Below are 20,941 nucleotides of genomic sequence, written 5' to 3'. Positions count from 1 at the left end.
CTGGACTCTGAATGTCTTCTGTGCTGCAATGGGTCCCCTTTTGAATCCTACTACGGCTAGCTTGGAGCTGAGATCTTTCGAGATTTGAAACGCAGTTCAGCCACAAGGCCACCTGAGTGAAGCCCAGAGATTTAATCAAGGAGAAGGACAGGTGACAGAGAGAGATGCAGACAGCATGGCCAGGGCTTTGGGGATGGGGAGGAGGCTGTGAATTCTGCAATTTCAAGAAGCACAATTTTTCTTTTAACCTTTTGCCCCGTGCTGGGGAAGAGGGAAGGGAAGAAAGCACTGGCTGAGAGAGAGAGACAGAGAGACAGAGAGACAGAGAGAGAGAGTTCTTGCTTGACGTGTGGGCAAGTGTGCTGAATATCCCAACCTTCCCTGCCAGTTTTCTCTGTTTTACATGTTTTCCTTTTCGCTTGCTTGCCGGATTCTATCTTCCTTCTCTGAGCTGCAGTAAGTGCTGTGAAGCCTCCATGTGCTAAGGCAGGCTACCTCTGCATGTCAGCTGTTGGGGAAGGGGAAAGATCATGAGAGCGCCTTGTGCCTTGGCTTGTGAGTGAGCATCCTTCCCAGTCAGGGCCATCTGGCTGTCATCGGGAACCCCGGCTCTGTGCATCTAAGGTCCCTGGTTTGATGCTCCAATGCCTCCAGTTTCAAGGGAAGAAAGGAAGAAATCTACTGCTGGCAAAAAAAGACATAATTGTGGGCAGGGATGGGCACAAACTGGGGGGAATTCAGTTTTGCGGGTTGTGGCGTGCCCTGTTCTCAAAACCACAAGCTGCCATGGCCTTTTCGCCGCCGAACTGCATTGATTCATGGGGTTTGTTGTGCAGTAGGATGGCCTCCTCGTGTGCTGCAAACACGAAACCCGCAGGGAATCCCCGGCTGCCTCTCCTCTATTTGCCCTCCAAGGTTGGTGAGTATCGGATATATGGGGTCTGAGATACAGCCTCCCAAAGAAGGGGCCCACAGGAAGGTGTTTTCTGGGGAAAGGGCAAGCACAGGTTCAGGAGCCAAAGACAGCAACCTCACAGGACATCTCCATTTAGGGACCGCCACAAAAAGCTGGAAAGTCCATGCCAGTTGACCTTCCACAAACGTGAGCGTGTAAACCGTGAACCGGCCCAAATTCATCATGAACTGCTAAGTCCCCAACCAGGTGCTAAGCCCCTAACCATGAGGCTATTGGTCTGATCCACCCTGAAGCAGCTTCATCCCTTCTGTTGGGACCATCTTGGGGGAAAGGGAAGGGGATCCTTACAGTCCACTCCCATGAGTGTGCCTCAGACTTCCTCTTCCCTTGCTTCTGGACCATGTGGCCCATTTTAGAAAAACTCGCTTGCAAAATGTAGGCTGTTGGTGCTCACATTGTGAAGGGTGAGGAGGGAGGGAGGAAGGCTGGTCTTTTGCTTTGCTTTGCTTTGCTTTGCTTTGCTTTGCTTTGCTTTGCTTTGCTTTGCTTTGCTTTGCTTTGCTTTGCTTTGCTTTGCTTTGCTTTGCTTTGCTTTGCTTTGCTTTGCTTTGCTTTGCTTTGCTTTGCTTTGCTTTGCTTTGCTAGGAGGACTCGAACAGTCAGAACAGCCAGAGGGTCAACCCTTCACACATCAGTAGGGAAAGCAGCGTCCCTTGAGTGAAGGCCTCTGGAACGCTGCTGGCCGCCTGCCGAAGGATAGATCCAATCTCATATCTCCCAGACCGTCAGTCACAAAGGAGAGGGATAGATTCAAGTGGGTAGCCATGTTGGGTAGCAACAAATAGCACCTTTAAGGCCAACAAAGATTGATTCAAGGCGTGAGCTTTCGAGTGCATGGGAGGTGAAGGCGCATCGCCATCCCTAAATGGACTAAGGAAAAGAGAACCCGTGGGTGGATGTGTTCATTTGTCCAGTCAGCCATGAAGGCCTGAGGAACTGGGTCCTGGGGTGATCTTGAGCGGGTTCTTCAGTCAGGTGCGCCTGCCTTGCAGGGTTGTTGGAAGGGAGGAGAGCCAGGCATGCTGCCCCAAGTTCCTTAGAAGGAGGATGAAAATTAAATAGAGGAGATTCTAGATTGACCCCTTCATGTTCTGCATTGAATGTGAACTTTGGTCTGAACCCGCAACTCTTTTTTTTTTCCTGCCAAACTTGTGAGTTTTTAAAGCAGGTTTGTGAATGAGAACCAATTTAGCAGGCAGTTTGGGCTGATACGCATCGAGAGCCAGCTTGGTGTAGTGGTTAGGAGTGCGGACTTCTAATCTGGCGAGCCGGGTTTGATTCCCTGCTCCCCCACATGCAACCAGCTGGGTGACCTTGGGCTCACCACCGCACTGATAAAGCTGTTCTGAGCGAGCAGGAATCTCAGGGCTCTCTCAGCCTCCCCCACCTCACAGGGTGTCTGTTGCAGGGAGAGGAAAGGTAAGGTGATTGTAAGCCGCTTTGAGACTCCTTTGGGTAGAGAAAAGTGGCATATAAAAACCAACTCTTCTTCTACGAATAGTTTCCTGTGTTTTACTCCTTCCTTGTTTTGAAATTTTGCTGTGTGCTGGATTCTATCCAAATTCCAGTCCAATTCTGGGTATTGTTAACATTACTTTTGGCTTTGGTCCGGCGATTTTGCCAGAGATTTCTGCTCCTTTGCGATGTGTGCATTTTTCTCCCACACATCTTTTCTTTTCCCTCAGGAGCATTGATAAAGCACTACAAAGCAAAAACAACTCTGAAAGGATTGCATGCATGACTGTGCCAAGATTCTTCTTGAATGGCGCACATGTATTTCCACTGCAAAAACCAAACCCTGGAAGAATCTTTACATAGCTATGCAAATGCATTTGAGCTCCCCCCCCCCCCCGCCTCATCAATGTATTTATGTAGGAAACGGGAGGAAAACCTGCAAATGTCCAAAAGGAACTGTGCTCATATCCTCGTGCACGACACACTGTCGGAGATGTGGGCAGCAGGAGACAACCGAGTGCTCCAAAGATATCAGTTTCATTTGGGGCACAAACCTGAGACATTTGTAACATCGAAAATCCACCACACCATTGAACAGTTTTGGACGCCTGCCTCAAGACAGAGGTCAAATACTTGAGAGTCTGGCTAGCAAAAAAAAACTTAGTGACCTAATTTCAGCCATCCTAGCTGGATGCCTTTTTTCCACAGTGAAAGTCTGGAAATAGCATCTGAAAGGAAGATCATAGTCAATGTTTTGACCCAACAACCTTGGGTGAATCGACTTAGAGTGATAGAGTTGGAAGGGACCTCCTGGATCATCTTGAGTTAACCAGTTTTGTTTCTTGGCCGTGGAAATTCACACCAAGAAATCCTGCTTTGTGCACAGACACCGTGGAGGGATTAAATAGCATGCCATAGGGGTTTGTGGCCATGTGGTCTGGGTGGGTGCTTTTGCAACACTTCACACAACCACATGCCCCTCGATCCCTGCCACCCCAGCAAAGGGGCCAGGGGAACGGTGGTCTGAATCAACCCTTCAAAGCAATCAGATGATTTTCAGAGTCAAGTAGAGAGAATCAATCCAAATGGGGCAGTGGCTAGAGCAGGGGTAGTCAAACTGCGGCCCTCCAGATGTCCGTGGACTACAGTTCCCAGGAGCCCCTGCCAGCGAATGCTGGCAGGGGCTTCTGGGAATTGTAGTCCATGGACATCTGGAGGGCCGCAGTTTGACTACCCCTGGGCTAGAGGGAGAGCAAGGAGTAGGGAAATCCCCAGTTTGCATCACACCACTGGTCACATTAACTGGGAGATGATCATTTTTACAGGGTGGTTGTGTGGAATACCAAGATACTGTCTGTGGAGCATTACAGGAAAATATCAGATATGATCTTTGAATGTTAACTAGCATTATGACTTAGTCTGGAGACCATGACAGGTTCCTAAATTACTTCTATGCTCCCTGTTCTATGCTCCCTGTTTCAACCCACGTCAAACTAGTCATCTCATGGGAATCCCACGTCAAACTAGTCATGTCATGGGAATCCCAGGAGTTGTAGTTTTGTGATAGATTTCTCTGTCCTCTCAGCAAACTCTGGTTCCCAGGATTATTTCAAGAGGGGGGGCGACAACAGATCAGGGGGAAATCAGCTTGAAATTGGTTCAGCGTTGGATGATGGGCCTATTGCTCAATCAGATTCAGGCATCTCTGATGGACCCATTTTTCTTTCGCTGAACAGAACATCCGTGTTCAGAGGCAGTCTACAGCGGCAAATTGCAGGGGCGGGCTTGCAGACCAAGCTTCTAAGTTTCCAGTTTGGGTGCTGGAGATTAGTTTGACCTTCGGCATGTTCCTGGACCATGTGTGTCATAGGATGCCCCCCCCCCCCAAAAAAAAGTATGAAACTTCTGTTTCGGTTGCACCTTCCCTCCCCTCCCCCCCCCACCATCCTATGACAAATGCATTGGAAGTCATAAAGTGGTGAATGTGACAGGTATTGGGGGACAGAGTCCGGGAAGGGGGTTGGCAACCAGTGTGACCCCAGAGAGGTCTATGAAAAGATTGCTTGCATGGGGGAGGAGGTGGGGTGACCCTTTTCTTGGAGCAATGCCTCCTACTCCCCCCCCCCCCCCCCCCGTCTGGGAAGGAAAAGCACACTGTAAATAGAAGTGCGGGAAGCATGTCGTCCTTGGGGTCCCATGTGGCCTACCACCACGGCACAAGTTCTCTCGTGACCTTTGCCCCCCCCCACCCCGTGTCCTTTCACCTTTTGACATACACACAGGTCCTGCATGCTACAGCAGTTAACAGTTTCTCTGTATCACTCTGGAGAAAATGCAAAATATCTCCCTTCCAATAAACTTTGTTTACAATGGTCCTATTTCTCACTTTTTTTCTTTTCCTTCTTTCCTCTGATCTCCCTTCCCCCCATTTCTGAAAGAGAATTTGTGCGGGGTGGGCCCAGGTTCAAGTCTTCCCACCATCACAAGGCCTTTCTGTTGAAGACTGGGAGCGGAGCTGCCTGTGTTGGCGGGTTGGAACACACAAACGCCCCACCAGGGAAGCTGGCTGGGAGTCTTTGGGACAGGCACACACAATTAGCCTGATCTACCTTACATGGAAGGGAGGAGAGAGATGGAAGCCACTTTAGGCTCCCCTCGGGGAGAAAAGTGATATATAAATTCAGTAAATAAATGGAAAACTTTTCAACGATTTCCACCATTTCCCGCCAGCCTCTACATAACTGCTAGTGCCCTCTCCCTTTCTGGTACTGCGGTGTAGGCCAGTGGCCCCCAACATTTTGGGGGCTGGAGATCTGGGAGGGGAGAGGGAAGCATGGGTGCCTGCAAACCAGCAGGCACATCTCCCTTCCTCCCCCTCGTGGCGCAGAACTGCGCTCGCTGCACTGGGAGCGATTGGCCGTCTCCCGGCGCAGTGAGCGCCGCGCTGTGAGGGGAAGGCGCAAACGCACAGGTGTGACTGGTCTGCGCCAGGGGCTTCCAAGGCAAGTAAGAGGCAAGTAAGGCAAGTAAGAGGCAGTGGTATTAGTCCAGGGGTAGTCAACCTGTGGTCCTCCAGATGTCCATGGACTACAATTTGCTGGCAGGGGCTCATTGGAATTGTAGTCCATGAACATCTGGAGGACCACCAGTTGACTACCTCTGGTATTAGCCATTGCCTACCTCTGCAGAGTCCACCTGTGTAGTTTCCCCTCCAAGTGCTAAGCTTGCTTAGCTTCATGATCAGGCTCCACCAGGGTTTCCCAACCAGGGTTCCACAAGAGCTCCCCAGGGGTGATGTGGCCTTTTCAGAAGTTTGGCCACTAACATCTCTCGACATCACTGGTGCCCTCTTCCCCTGTTTCTCTACAGGTCTAGTGTCTTCCTCCACTATGGAAATGGTCAATGATCAACTGATTGATTGGGTGGCTCCCATATCTTCCATCTGCACCCACTTCTTGGAAGGGGCATGGCACCGCTTCTAAGGTTCCTTGAAGCCTGAAAAGAAAAAATTCAGGGGATCCTTCAGTCAAAAGGTTGGAAAAGGCAGGGTTATACCTTGCACCTTCCCTCCCACACTACTAATTCCAAGCCATAGAAGAACTGGGGGTGGGGTGGGGGCATGTGATTTCTCCTTGATTTGATAATGTAGTCTTTCATTCTGAGCTGGACACAACCTGTATTCCAAACTAGGTCACGAGCCGCTGAAGCTGCAGCACACCCTTGGTGCTTGAAAAGGCCTTGCTTGTAATCCTAATTAGGATGGCTCCATTGTCACAGAACAGTAGTTTGTACTCGGCATTTCACATTTGTTGTACTCACAAATCTGGGCGGGAGGCTTCTTGGGGAACGGGTCTTTCGGTTTGCAAAGAGCATCCTCTCACACACCCCTGCTGAAGAAGATTACTGAAGAAGAAGAACAGTTTGTGCCGCTTTTCTCTACCTGAAGGAGTCTCAAAGTGGCTTACAGCTGCCCTCCCTTTCCTCTCCCCACAACAGACACCCTGGGAGGGAGGTGAGGCTGAGCATTGATATTACTGAAGAAGAAGAAGAGTTGGTTCTTATATGCTGCTTTTCTCTACTCGAAGGAGTTTCAAAGCAGCTTACAGTTGCCTTTTCCCCCTCTCCCCACAACAGACACCCTGTGGGGTGGGTGAGGCTGAGAGAGCCCTGATATCACTGCTCAGTTAGAACAGCTTTATCAGAGCCGTGGCGAGCCCAAGGTCACCCAGCCGGTTGCATGTGGGGGAGTGTGGAATCAAACCCGGCTCGCCAGATTAGAGCTGTCAAAAATAAAACTGACCCTTTCAGTGTTGCTAGAGCTGTTGAAAATAAAATTAAAACCATGAAGTTATGGTACTGGGATTCCGCGCGGTGCCAGAAGATGGCAGACAAAATGCCAGGGATGCACAAGTTTGAAGATTTCATTGCATCGTTGTGCAGCAATGCTACCACACATGTGGGACACTAAATAAAAAGCCCATGACAAACAGCATGACGGGAGGTTTTACTAAATCCCGAAGCAAATGCAGATCAATGAAATGGTTGGTCAGGCAATTCAGAAAGTTACACGGCTCTGAATGCTTAGCAGAATTTGCTTCCCACTCACCACACATCAGGAAAATTGAAGTATCCCATAATTACAAGGTCCCGTTGCCCGGATATTCTGTCAAGCTGCCCAGAGAGGTCAGTATCCACATCTGGGGATCATATAGGGGGCAGGTTAGGGGCTAACTTAGTTACTGCAAAGACTTTCTGTATGACTGTTTTGATACTTTCCTTCAATAAAGGAGCTTTCATCACCCAAAGAGTCTCCTTATTGGGAAGTTTGAGGCCACTGACACCAATCATGAACGTTGTTAGATGATCTTAGAGTGTCTCTACTCTCTCTCTCTCTTTCTCTCTCTCTCTCTTTCCCTCAAATCCTAGAATCCTAGAGTTGGAAGGGACCTCCCAGGTCATCTAGTCCAACCCCCTGCACTATGCAGGACACTCACAACCCTATCGCTCATCCACTGTAACCTGCCACCCTCTTGAACCACAGAATCTCTCTCTCCCACCCCCTCTGTCTCTCAGCCTAACCTACCTTACACGGTTGTTGTGAGGTTAAAAAAAATGGAGGAGATAGAACCATTTCAGGGCAAGATAATACTCAAAGAGGCAACTACAAGTGAGTAGGTTCTGACCAAGGGAGCTTTCCTTCTAAAATGTGAATACCCAAAAAACCTTGTAGGTCTTTAAGCTTGCTTCGCTTGGAAGAAGAAGAGTTGGTTCTTCTATGCTGCTTTTCTCTACCCAAAGGAGTCTCAAAGAGGCTTACATTCGCCTTCCTTTTCCTCTCCCCACAACAGACACCCTGCGAGGGAGGTGAGGCTGAGAGAGCCCTGAAATCACTGCTCAAGTCAGAACAGCTTTATCAATGCTGTGGCGAGCCCAAGGTCACCCAGCTGGCTGCATGCGGGGAGCGTAGAATCAAACCCAGCACCCCAGATTAAAAGTCCACACTCCTAACCACTACACCAAGCTGGAAGGGAGGAATTCAGAGGAAAAACACTCAGGAGATGTGGAAACAAGCCAAACTATGCCATGTACCTAGAAGATGGCCAAATGCCTAGCAGCTCAGTGAAAAGACCCTGGATCTTTGCCCAAACTAGAACATATTGTACAAAGATCAAGATGGGTAGCTGTCTGTACCAGCGGGAAAAAGCAAGCATCCAGCAGCATCTTATGGACTGTGCTGGTTCATCGGAATGAGCAGTGACTCTCGGAAGCACCTCCCCTGCCACAAATTTCGTTAGCCTGCTAGTTGCTACTGGACTCCTGCTAATTTCTACATTGTACAAAGTTTGCCTTAAAATCATTATGTTCAAAACTGGCCTGATAGCAGAAGAGGCATTTTGCAAACTCCATCTCAGCATGGATCAACAGAGGCAATACATCAAAACCACAAGATGGCCTAGCCCCACTGTATACCCTACCTGGGGTCCTGTGTGCAGTTCTGGAGGCCTCGCTTCAAAGAGTACGTGGACAAAATTGAGAGGGTGCAGAGGAAAGAAGTGAGGATGATCCAGGGCCTGGGGACCAAGCCCTAGGAGGAAAGGCTGAGGGACTTGGGAATGTTCAGCCTGGAGAAGAGGAGGATGTGAGGGGACAGAAATAGGACTGAAAGATTTGAAAGATTGTAACTTAGAGGAGGGCAGGGAGCAGTTCCTGTTGGCAGCAGAGGACAGGACCTGTAGTAATGTTTTTAAACTATGTGTAGAAGGATATCGGATAGATATCAGGGGGTGCAATTTCACAGACAGAGGAGTTCAGCAGTGGAATGGGCTGCCTAAGGTGGTGGGGAGCTCCCCTCACTGGTGGTCTTCCAGCAGCGGCTGGACAGAAATTTATCCTGGACACTTTAGGCTGATCCTGTCTTGAGCAGGGGGTGGGAATGGATGGCCTGTGTGGCCCCTTCCCACTCTAGGATTCTATAAGTCTAGTTCAGCAGTGGAATGGGCTGCCTCAGGAGGTCATGAGCTTCCCCTCACTGGTGGTCTTCAAGCAGCAGCTGGACAGAAGCTTACCCTGGATGCTTGAGGCTGATCCTGCATTGAGCAGGGGGTGGGACTAGATGGCCTGTGTGGCCCCTTCCCACTCTAGGATTCTATGAGTCTAGTTCAGCGGTGGAATGGGCTGCCTCAGGAGGTGGGGAGCTCCCCCTCACTGGTGGTCTATAAGCAATGGCTGGACAGATCCTTGTCCTGAATGCTTGAGGTTGATACTGCATTTTTTGTTGTAGTGTGCGAGAGCCCTGGCCAACCTGGTGTCACTTTTTCCAAGAAGGGATTGAAGACAGCTGTGTCAGTCCAGAGAGAATCCACTAAAAAGCCACTTAATATCTTTTAAAAAAAATGAGGACCAAGCAAAATCATCCCAAATAACATGCAAGCTTGCAAGAGTTTTGCATCAGGCTGCCTGTGGAAGAGGAGAAGGAATAGGTGCTGTATCTTTAAGGTCTCTTGCATTGGGAAATTCCTGGAGATTTGGGGAAGTGTTGGTGTCTAGGAGGGTTTGGCAAGGGAAGAGACCTCAGTGGGCTAAAATGTCATAGGCAGGAGTGGCCAAATTGTGGCTCTCCAGGTGTCCATGGACTACAATTCCCATGAGCCCTTGCCAGCACTATACAGCCATATTCTCTAGGGGAAACTGATATCCATAGTGGGGAGATCGATTGTAATTTTGGGAGATCTCCAGCCACCACCTGGAGGCTGACAACCTTAACTGTGCTGTATCCTGCTGTTAAGATGCCTCAACAGGAAATGAGCAACCATTGAAGGATTATTTTCCTGGTTGTGATGGGCAGGCAGAGCACAAGCAGAGCCGATGGGCAATTGAGCATCTCTTGCACATTCTACCATGTATGTACTTAAAAAACCCAGGACAGCCTGATCGCATCAGTTCTCAAAAACCAAGTGAGATCAATACGTTTTTATACCCTGCTTTTCACTGCCCAAAGAAGTCTCCCCACAATAGACACCCTGTGAGGTAGGTGAGGCTGAGAGAGCCCTGAGATTACTGAAGAAGAAGAAGAAGAAGAAGAAGAAGAAGAAGAAGAAGAAGAAGAAGAAGAAGAAGAAGAAGAAGAAGAAGAAGAAGAAGAAAAAGAAAAAGAAAAAGAAAAAGAAAAAGAAAAAGAAAAAGAAAAAGAAAAAGAAAAAGAAAAAGAAAAAGAAAAAGAAAAAGAAAAAGAAAAAGAAAAAGAAGAAGAAGAAGAAGAAGAAGAAGAAGAAGAAGAAGAAGAAGAAGAAGAAGAAAAAGAAGAAGAAAAAGAAGAAGAAAAAGAAAAAGAAAAAGAAAAAGAAAAAGAAAAAGAAAAAGAAAAAGAAAAAGAAAAAGAAGAAGGAGTTGGTTCTTATATGCCGCTTTTCTCAATCTGAAGTAGACTCAAAGCAGTTTACAGTTGCCTTCCCTTTCCTCTCCTGTGAGGGAGATGAGGCTGAGAGAGCCCTGATATCACTGCTCGGTCAGAACAGCTTTATCAGTGCCGTGGCAAGCCCAAGGTCACCCAGCTGGTTGCATGTGGGGGAGCGCAGAATTGAACCCAGCTTGCCAGATTAGAAGTCTGCACTCCTAACCACTACACCAAACTGGCTTTACAGAGATCCCTCATGGTGTTCCCACACGGTTTGCCATTGCCTGCCTCTACACTGTGCGGCTAGAATACTCCAAAGACAAGCAACCCAGCATTCTTCACCCTTTTGGATTTTTTTTCTTAACTGAGCCTGTTTCTTATTTATTTTGGAAGGCACAGCAAAGATAACAGCTAAGGAACGGGGAAAGTGGTATGTGTCTTTACATGTTCAGTGCAGGAACGATCCAATGGTGAATATTCAAAACAAGCAAACGCTGTTTCAAGTGCTCAAGAGTACAGTTTGTAATCTGGAAACAGAAGGCAATCCAGGCATGCAGCTGTCCCTGTCTCGACGTAGAGGAAAGTCTAGCCCAGAGGCAGCCAAACTGCGGCCCTCCAGACATCCATGGACTACAATTCCCATGAGCCCCTGCCAGCGAATGCGAATGCTGGCAGGGGCTCATGGGAGTTGTAATCCATAGATATCTGGAGGGGCGCAGTTTGGCTACCCCTGGTCTAGCCAGCCGGTTTCTCCACACCAGGATCTGGGGTGGGGCGGGGGGAAAGGTTGCCAACTAACCCCTCCTGAGTCAATTGACACTGCTCCCCTTTTCCTTCACTTTACTACTACAGCTTGCCTTCCTGGAAAGCAGTTTGAAAAGGACCAGTCCTATTAACCAAAGGTGCATTTCTTGTTGTTCCCCTCCATTCTCGGCTTGCCAATTAAGCATCCCCAAGTCACCGCCAAGATCCAGAGCTTGGATCAGATCTGCCTGAAGAGGCCAATTTAAAGCACAAAAAGAGAGAACAGTAGACCGAACGTGGGATCCATGTAAGCCGAAGGTAAAGAAGAACAAACGGTGTCTGTGTGTGTGTTTTTTTAAGAAGAAAAGTACTGACAGGCTGAAAATATCTCATGGATAGATAACATGTAGAGGGTTTTTAAACGTGTCCTGAGCTGACAATTTGCAGAAGAGAGAAAGGAAAAGATGCGGATGGGGTTTTTGGGCTGCTTTGGGATGTCTCACAGGATATCAGGATGGAAGCTAAAATAAGCCGGTGGGCCGAGGTGAAGTTCCAGCTGAATGTGGACTAATCAGGTCTTTTGAGTCTCTTTGCTTGCTTGCTTCCCCGTCTGATCGAATTCCTTCCATGTCCAATTTGCAGTGGGTGCCTGTCACAAATCCTTAGAAACTGGGAACGCTGACCTTGTCAGTCCAGAGCCGGTGAGAAACCGTTGGACTCTCTAGATAAGGATCTTCGTTTTAAGGAGATTCTTAGCTCAGCTTCTTGGGACATCTCCACAGATTGAATAAGAGACCCTGTGGCATATGGGTGGCCACAGGCTTTGCAGGAGTTTCAAAGGTGGTTCGACACAGAAGGGTTTCTTTATATGGCAAGAACCAAAGAGGTGGAGAAGAACATATTTAAATACACATTTTGTTGCCCGGTGCTAAAGGTCAATTAAAAACAGTGCATTCAAATTTCAGTAGAAAACAGACAAGAATGCCGCGAGTCACACAAAACATGCCCAGATAGCAAAATGACCTGTGACAAAATGGCCTGGTGTGTTTCGATCTTCTTCGGAGGTCAATTACAGATCCACACATATCTAAATATCCATAAACAAACAAACAAAACCTTTTTACAGTCAGGAAGGGTAAATAAAAGTCCTGTAAACGACAGAAATAATGAGATGTTACCTAATGTAGTACAGTTACATGAAAATATAGATTCTTAATAATAATAATAATAATAATAACAATAATAATAATACCTTACTGTACCACACAGAGGCGCCACTAAATCTACTGAGATTTTAGTGCATTGTTTTTAAGTGTGCAATGAAATGTGCATTTAGTATATTTTTAGGATAATAATTTTAAAACGTCTCCACCTCTTTAGTTCCTCACTTGTTTGGCAGCTTGGGCTTGTTTCTTTTCCCTTCCTGTTTTGTTTTATTCACTGATACCAGATTGACATATGAAACTCACTGACACAAAATGTGATGATGGCTGTCAGCTTAGCTGGTTCTGCACAGAAAAATCCATGCAGGAGAGGTCCATTAGGAGTCATTAGACACAATAGTTAAATGAAGCCACCATGTTCAAAAGCAGCATACCTCTGAATATCAATTGCCAAGAGGGTAGCAATAGACTTTGTCTTCCATGTCTCACTAATACGCTTCATAGAAGAAGAAGAAGGAGGAGGAGGAGGAGGAGGAGGAGGAGGAGGAGGAGTTGGTTCTTATAAGCCAGTTTTCTCTACCCGAAGGAGTCTCAAAGCGGCTGACAATCTCCTTCCCTTTCCTCTCCCTACATCAGGGCTGTGACTAGCTCAAAGTCACCCAGCTGCCTGCAAGTTGGGGGAGCAGGGAATCAAACCTGGCTCACCAGATTAGAAGTTTAATTATTTGTTCCAAGTCCTACCACTACAAATAAAAGACACCATCATACAAAAATGGCAGAGTGATGTAAATAAATTCATTTGGGATAAAAAGAGACCTAGAATCACTTTCAAAACCTTACAGTATGAAGGGGGAAAATAAGGAGGGCAAAACTGTATCTACACGCAGCAGCAGTAATGGTGCTAGCAGAATGGATTCATGATACTTCTTAGAGATATTTAACACTTGAAAAAGAGGGCTGGGAAGAAAGCTTCTACAGTGTTCGATGGCCACTGCCTGGAATGAAGGAAAAACCTAATATGAACTCTTGGGTGACAAATACAATCTATATATGGAATAAATATAAATCAAGACTGTCTGACAAGTCATCATATCTTTTCTGTACCATATCCTACATTTAATTAAAGAATAATTTAAAAAGAAAATAAATTCCATCTAAACATCCGGAAAGAAGTTCCTAACATTTAGAATGGTTTCTCAGTGGAACAGCCTTACTCGGGAGGTGGTGGGTTCTCCACCTTTGGAGATTTTTAAACAGAGGCTGGAGGCCGTCTGACGGAGAGGCTGATTCTGTGAAGGTTCAAGGGGGTGGCAGGTTACAGTGGATGTGCAATAGGGTTGTGAGTAACCTGTGTTGTGTGGGGGACTAGATGAACCAGAAGATCCCTTCCAACTCTAGAAGAAGAAGAATTGGTTCTTATATGCCGCTTTTCTGCACCCAAAGGAGGCTCAAAGCGGCTTACAGTCACCTTCCCTTTCCTCTCCCCACAACAGACACCCTGTGAGGTGGGTGAGGCTGAGAGAGCCCAGATATACCTGCTGGGTCAGAACAGCTTTATCAGTACTGTGGCAAGCTCAGCTGGCTGCATGTGGGGGAGCGCAGAATCGAACCTGGCGTGCCAGATTAGAAGTCCGCACTCCTAACCACTACACCAAACTGGCTCTCTATTATTCTATGATTCTAAGATATGTATCTCCTGGATCCTAATCTGACACTTGAACCGCTATACTACACTGGCTCTCATGCTAAGACTAGAGCAAGTCTGGGACAGATTCTAATCTGTTTGGAACACACACACACACACACACACCAGAGCACAACAAGACAGTTATCCATCGCTCAAAAGAAAAATCTCACACCCCAGCTTTCCTGCGGCAATGGAAATGGTCCAGCTGCTTGTTTTCTTTAAGGCTGGTTCACCACCCTAGGGGTGACAACTAGGAACAATTGAAGGGAAATGTGATAAAAAATCTGGCGATGTATTTTTAATAGTCTCCTCTTAAAAATTTCCATTCTGAGACCAGTGACAAAATACATTAGGGGAGGTCTCCACTGCCTCCCTGTGAAAATCCACGCTCAAACTTCACAGTGTTTTTCCGGCAGGTCCCAAAACAAATTGCTCACCAGCAATCCCCACTGGAATCTAATATTAACTGGTGAAGTAATAAATATAGTGAACACAAAGGTGGCAATGAGCCCTGGGTATGGAGAACATCACGGAATGTCTGGCTGCAGTTTTACCATATTTAAATTGAGAACATTTGTCTATTGGAGTCCTGGACAAGAGTACAATGAAGCTGCCGATTCCTCTTTTGCCAGCAAACAACAAGGTTGAGCTGTCCACTAATAAAGCCATTCCCATGTCTGTGCTATGCTTTAATCTCTGCCCTGTGGCAGCCCCTTTGCCCATGGATTCACATGAGATTTTGAAAGATGTTAAATCAGCATCACTCCCCTTAACTCTGGGCCAAAAGGGGGGGGCGGGGGGCGGAAGAGGATCCAAATGGCTTGGTAGCAGCAGTTCAGCAGTCCATGAGGAACCTGAAGTGGATTTGCAGAGATCCTGGGAAAGTGGCTCCAGAGATCCACTGGAAAGTGGATTTCTGCGTGATAACAATGGGCATTGTGCTTGTCATTTTGGTAGCCAGTCTAAGGCTCTGCTGAATGAAAGAACTGAAGGTTGAGCCATAAAATAGATTAAAATTCAAAGGCAAATATTTGTTATGTGCACATTAAGAAGATGAAAAGCTACACTGAAACCTAACAATATGAGTTGGTGCAATATTACACAGATGGTTTTAATGGTTGCACATGGCATGACCATGTTTCAACCCAGAGGGTATTCATCAGGGGTTAAATAAAATATATGCATGCTTTCTTTTGGTTTACAAATGAGGACGCACGCTCAGGATTCAACCTTGGCTTTGGACAGTGTCGGTTCTTGAAAATTGAGGGCCATTTCCCACGGCGATCTTTGTTGCAAATTGTTTGCGGAATGAAAAATCGCCATTTAAAATAGTGGAATTCGTCGTTTTGCACACCTGGCTTTGTAGTGGAATCAGTTGCGTTTTTTAGCGTTTCCCACAGGCTTCCGGTCTCGGCAGAAATCGCTAGAAAGGAAGCGCTATTGCCAAGCTTGTCCCGCCCCTGGCCGTCAAGCAGCCAATGGGCAGCCGTTAGCATGCTCCCAAACAGCCCCTTTCCCTTTAAGAAAGCTTTTTTTAAAAAAAAAACAGACCCATAGCAACGAATCTACGTAGATTCCTTGCACTGGAGAGACCCATCCAGCTGCCTAATGTGATCTATCGTTTGATTGTATGATCGTTGGCACGCTGGCTCGAGTGATAAAAAAAAATTCCCCCCCCCCCTTCTCACGGGCTCGATTTTCGGCTGAATTTATGTGTAAAAAATAAAGGGACTTTATTTCTGCAAACGGGCTTTTATGTGGTTTGTGCTTAGTGACTAAAGGTGAAGGACTGAAGCCAGGGAAGCCTCTAAACAGAAAGAGGCTCGCCGGTGCGTTTATCCCCGCTCGCTCCGAGAAAAAAAAATGGCGATCGCTTCGCCGGAAGTTTGGAGGAGAGATCCAGGGGGAGGGACTTTGAAGAACCAGCTACAATGGTAACGCACAGGTCTTTAGCGCTACTGTTGCAGATTGGTTGCAGGAGTGTATCGCTATCCGGAGGGTGAATCCAGTTTTCTGGATTCCCCTGAAAGCGCCACAACGAAGCGCTTATTGCTGATCGGTTTCAGGACTGTTGCAGATTGTTGACGACGTCGTGCGTTATGGCAAATTAGTAGCGTTTTCAATCGGCAACCATTGTGCTATTTTTAAGCCGTGGGAAATGCCCCTGATTTTTTATTGTGAGCTCCGTGTTTGGAATTATTACTATATACTAGTGGCAAATCCACTAGTTGCTGTTGGGCAGTCCAGTCCTCCTCCCACTACCCCAGCAGCCTCGCCAAGGCCTGGCAAGACTGTGGCTGCTTGGGGCAGGGGCGAGCCCTTGCAGGGGCTCCCCCTCTCCTTCCCCCCCACCAGCATGCAGTCCCCGCCCCTCTGCCCTCCCTCCCAGCTCCTGCTCCAAAGGGAAGAAGTTGGAGGAAGGTGGGATGTCCTTCCTGATTGGCCATCCATTAGACAGACGGCCAATCAGGAATGGGACAGCCAGGACAGCCAACCTGATTGGTCATTAGGCAGTGAGGCCTAACTCCTCCTACCACCCTTTACCAGCTTTATTTAGAGTACAGATGTTGTTCGTAGCATCATATTTGTATATAGTTCTTATGCCACCAACCAGGTCTTATTGTAATACTGTTACCTTGTATCATTAAATGTGTGCACAATCTGAGCAAAATAAATTCTATAGTTCTTGCCACTAGGAGTAGAGTTTTTCCAAAATTTTCCATTTCAGGGATACTTGTGCTAGATTCTGCCAGGATTTGTTCATGTGCCTTCCCAACACTAGGTCCTTCCAGAGGCAAACAGTCCACTTCAAAACCTGTTGAGGTGTCTAGCGGGCTTGGATTTTCCTTTGCTGAAACTAAAAACCTATTTTTTGACTGTGTAAAATTCTCAAAATATCACCAGCCCCTCTCGGACTATTTCAAGAAATGCAAATTGGGTGTAAATGAGAAATTTGCTCTAAGCGAGGTGTTGAATGAGAATAATTCAACCCGTATTGTGGGGATAGCTAAGTTTCTGATAGAAGTTTCTTGAGGAAATGCTTTGTATGTGAATCAAGTAGCGACCAAATAATTGAGAGATGTGGTTGATTTAAAAGCTGGCCCTCTGTATATTGTTATCTCTCTATGTATCTTCCACTGTTTTACTAATGAACCCAGCTATTATGCCAATAAAGGTATTCTTATCTGAAATTCAGGGGATAAGTCCGTTTCAAATAACAGTGCCTGGAAGGCTACAAGCAGAACACAGAGACCCCAGCTGGAGGCATTCAGAGGCATGCTGCCTCTGACCATGGAGGTTCTATTTAATCATTATGCCCAATAGCTGTGGATGGACCACTCTACCTTGAATTGCTTAGCAGGAGAGCCCATTTCCTTGGAATTGTCGAAATGGCATTGCTTAAGGTGTCTCAGTATGCCAGTTGTCTGCCTTGGAATTGATTAACCAATCTATCCAATTTCAGGATATTTGCAGAATACAAGATGGTCAGCTCCTCAATTGATCTGCTAACTCCCCCCCCCCCTCTTTTGACTGCCACCAATCACGGGGTAGAAAGCCATGTTTTATCTTTTCCTTGTGGCCCTTGAAAGTAACATGGCAGAGGCCAAGGGTCTCAAAACGGGGTCATTTGCCCTGAACTTGCAGCCTAAATGGCAGATCAGCAAAAGACCACAAGGACAATTCACTGTAATTTTTCAGGCTTGATTTGGTTTGCATTAAGGAGCCACCAGCAGGCTGCAAGAAATAAGGAAGTTCACTCATCCAAGCCCAGTTACCCCCTGCCTCCCAAAAAGAGGTTTGCTGTTGCATCTCTGTATGATACACTGTTCTGCATAATTCTTACCCACCCCTGCTGTGGGTTTGAATGGATAGCTCAATTGGCTGAGATGAAAGGACACAACAGCCTGAAAAGCAGGTTTGCTACGGGGTCTCTACTTGATTGCCACTGCCTCATTCTAGTCTGGCTGTTATGAGTTCGAATTCTGTCATATATCTCCTGTGCAACTCGAGCATTCGTTCCATCTGCCTACAGAGACACAACAGAGGTAACCTTCATTGCTGCTATATCTTTTCCCATTGCATCTTCCTTCCTAAATGAGGTGCTTGCCTAGAACGGTGACTCATGCAGAAACATGGAGCTCTAGTGTAAATGGAATATTCATTCCTGTCTCTGCCTTGATACAGCAGCTAATGAGTTTCCAAAGCATACCAACTAAGTAGCTTGGCAATCTTTACAACAACCGTTTGAGGCAGTTCCAGCATTTTGCAGATGGTGGCAGGATTCAAACTGGAGCTTCTCTCCTTGTTGGCGTGCATCGGTTCTTACCAATTAGAGCGGCCCTGCCCCCACCCTCATTAAAGTGCTATCAGTCACTGAGTAACCAGAAAGTTAACCAGTTGGTCACCCTGGTGACACCGCGCACCAATGCCCTGGCTGGCACACAATGCACAGTGTATCCCCCACCCCGCCTGCCTCGCTCTGCCTCAAGGTCAAGAGATTTCACAGCCCAGGCAGCTGTCTGCGTGAAAATGGATTTGCTCCGTATCCGGGCGAGATTGAATTTGTGTTTCTGAGCAGGCCTCTTCCCTGATCACCAGCTATGGATGGCTCACTTAAGCAAGGAAGGCGATTGTGCGGCTGGGCTATAAATCTCCGTCCGCATGGCTCCCTCGGAGCTGGTAAAGAAAAGAAAAAAACAATATTACAAAGGCACTGAAATGCTTGATAGAGGAGTCGGGCCCATGTGGAGAGGGGGGAACGCTTGGGGGAAGGGCTTTCGGTTTCCTTCACTGCACCGGGGGTGGGGGAGTGGGCGGGGAGATGGGACTGCACTCCAGGAAAGGGATCCTTTTGGTCTGAGCCCCATTTTCCATGGCATCATGGGTACCAGCATCCCCAGCCTAGGTTCCATTCAGACCGGTCATCTTTCAGCATCTCTCTTTCTCTTCTTCTCCCTTCGTTTTTATCCTTCTTCCAGGTTGCTTGAAACCCATCAGCAAACTTTAAATTGGTTTTGCACAACTTCAGGCACTGTCCCCCACCCCCAAAATGTTCCTCTCAGAGTTGGTGTGTCCCCCCCCCCAAAAAAAATCCACAATGCCATCGATTGGTTTCATATCCATCGGAAACATGGTACCCACCAAGTGTTTTGAGGAAGTGGGTGAGGCCAGGTGGGGCTTTTGCCCAGGACCATTTCTGATTGGCCATTAGAGATTTGATTGGCAGTGCAGATTCATAACAAGTTCATTTGGGCAGCAGCTGCTGCCACAACACAAGAGAATTCCCTGCTGAGGGTAAGCTATGGCAGCCGTTCTGCAGCTGGCTTCACCTCCTGTGGCAGCCATTTTGTGGGTGTGCCCATGAAGTTGGGTCAGAATTCCAGAGATGTCCACAGGCTCAAAAGGGCTGGGGACTCCTGCCCATGAACCCACCAGTCCATGACTGTGAGCCCGGACATTTAAATAGAGCCTCCAGGTATATCTCTGAAGGCCAGTTGCTGGGGCGAGAGGAAAGGAAGTATTTTGTCCAAGTCCAGAAAGTGGATGTTTCCCCCTCTTTCTTTCACTACACTATGAAATGATGAGCAGTAAATTCAGGAGAGAGAAAAGGAAGCTTTTTTTCTACACACACCATTAATCTGTGTGACTTCCTGCCTCAAGGGGTAACCATGACCATGCATTTGGAGGTTTTTAAAAGAGGAGACAGGTTCACAGGCATGGCTTGATCAATGCCTACTAGTTATGTATTTACTTCTTTTACCCCCATCTTTCTCCCGAAAGCAGCCTATGTTATTATTAATTGATTGATTGATTGATTAATTGATTGATTGATTGATTAAATCTTTAGCCCATCTTCTTCCGAAGACTCCAGGTGGATTACATAAAATATAAATTCCATAAAATCCCATAAAAAACCCTAACCCGTATAAATCCCAAGGTGCCAAGATGGCCAGGTCCCGCCTATCTCCCACAGTCATCTAATAAGGGGTGCGTTAAGGATTGTTTAGCGGAGCCTGAGGGGGGCCCATTGCTCTTGCTGGCCTGGCCTCAACCATAGACCTTGCAGAGGCTCTAAAGAACTTTGTCAGCTCCATCAGGGACCCTCAGTTCTCCCGGAAGCTCATTCCACCAGGTCAAGGCCAGGACCTAAAAGGTTCTGGCCAGGTCAAGGCCAGGTGTATCTCTCTGGGGCCAGAGACCACCAACAGATTAGCAAAGGGTTCTGGGGGAGGGGGCATATCATTGTCATCCATTTTATCATCAACAACCCTGTGAAGTGGGTCAGTACATGACTGGCCCAAGGTCACCCAGCAAACTTCCATGGCAAAGTTGGGATTCTAAGTGGGGTCTGCCCGACACAAGTCTGACATAGTAACCACTGAAGCGCCACTGAACCTCTGAATCCTTTTGGTGGGGGACATCAGAAAAGGATGAATCTTGGGCCTCCAAACCCTCCTTGAAGGCCTTTTGGGAGCACTTGGATGTCCACTTTTAGAAACAAGGAGTAGGTGGATTTCCTTGGTTTGATGTTTATGAAAAAGTGGTCCTCACTATGGAAAGAGGTGTCTTGCCACACACTCTGCACATCCTCAAAAGCACTTTCTCTATTATTATTGTTGTTGTTTATCAAAAACAGGAAACAAAACAGGTTCTGAGGCTGAAGCCCTTCTTCTACTTGAGTCTCAGAAAGAGGAGGCACTATCAAGTCAGATCTGTAGAAGAACAGTTGAACGTGAAATTGACCTTGAACAGGGCCCTTTTGGCCTTGGCCACAGGCTGGCGGAACGCTCTGCCAAGAGAGATCAGGGCCTTGCAGGAGCTTAACCAGTTCCGCAGGCATGTAAGACAGAGCATTTCCACCAGGCCTATGGTCAGGGCCCTGACAGACCATCAAGAAGTGTTGGCCACACTGCTGGAAACTAAGGGAAGACCAGCTCCAAGAACCCTGGGATGACCCGTTTGATGATTTTTTCATTTTATTGTATTTTATTGACAGCTGTTGTCACCCACCCTGACAACAC

The sequence above is a fragment of the Paroedura picta genome, chromosome 4, assembly GCF_049243985.1.
Source record: "Paroedura picta isolate Pp20150507F chromosome 4, Ppicta_v3.0, whole genome shotgun sequence".
In the NCBI taxonomy this organism is placed as follows: Eukaryota; Metazoa; Chordata; class Lepidosauria; order Squamata; family Gekkonidae; genus Paroedura; species Paroedura picta.
The sequence above is the reverse complement of the archived record's forward strand: the minus strand, read 5'-3'. Positions refer to the sequence as shown.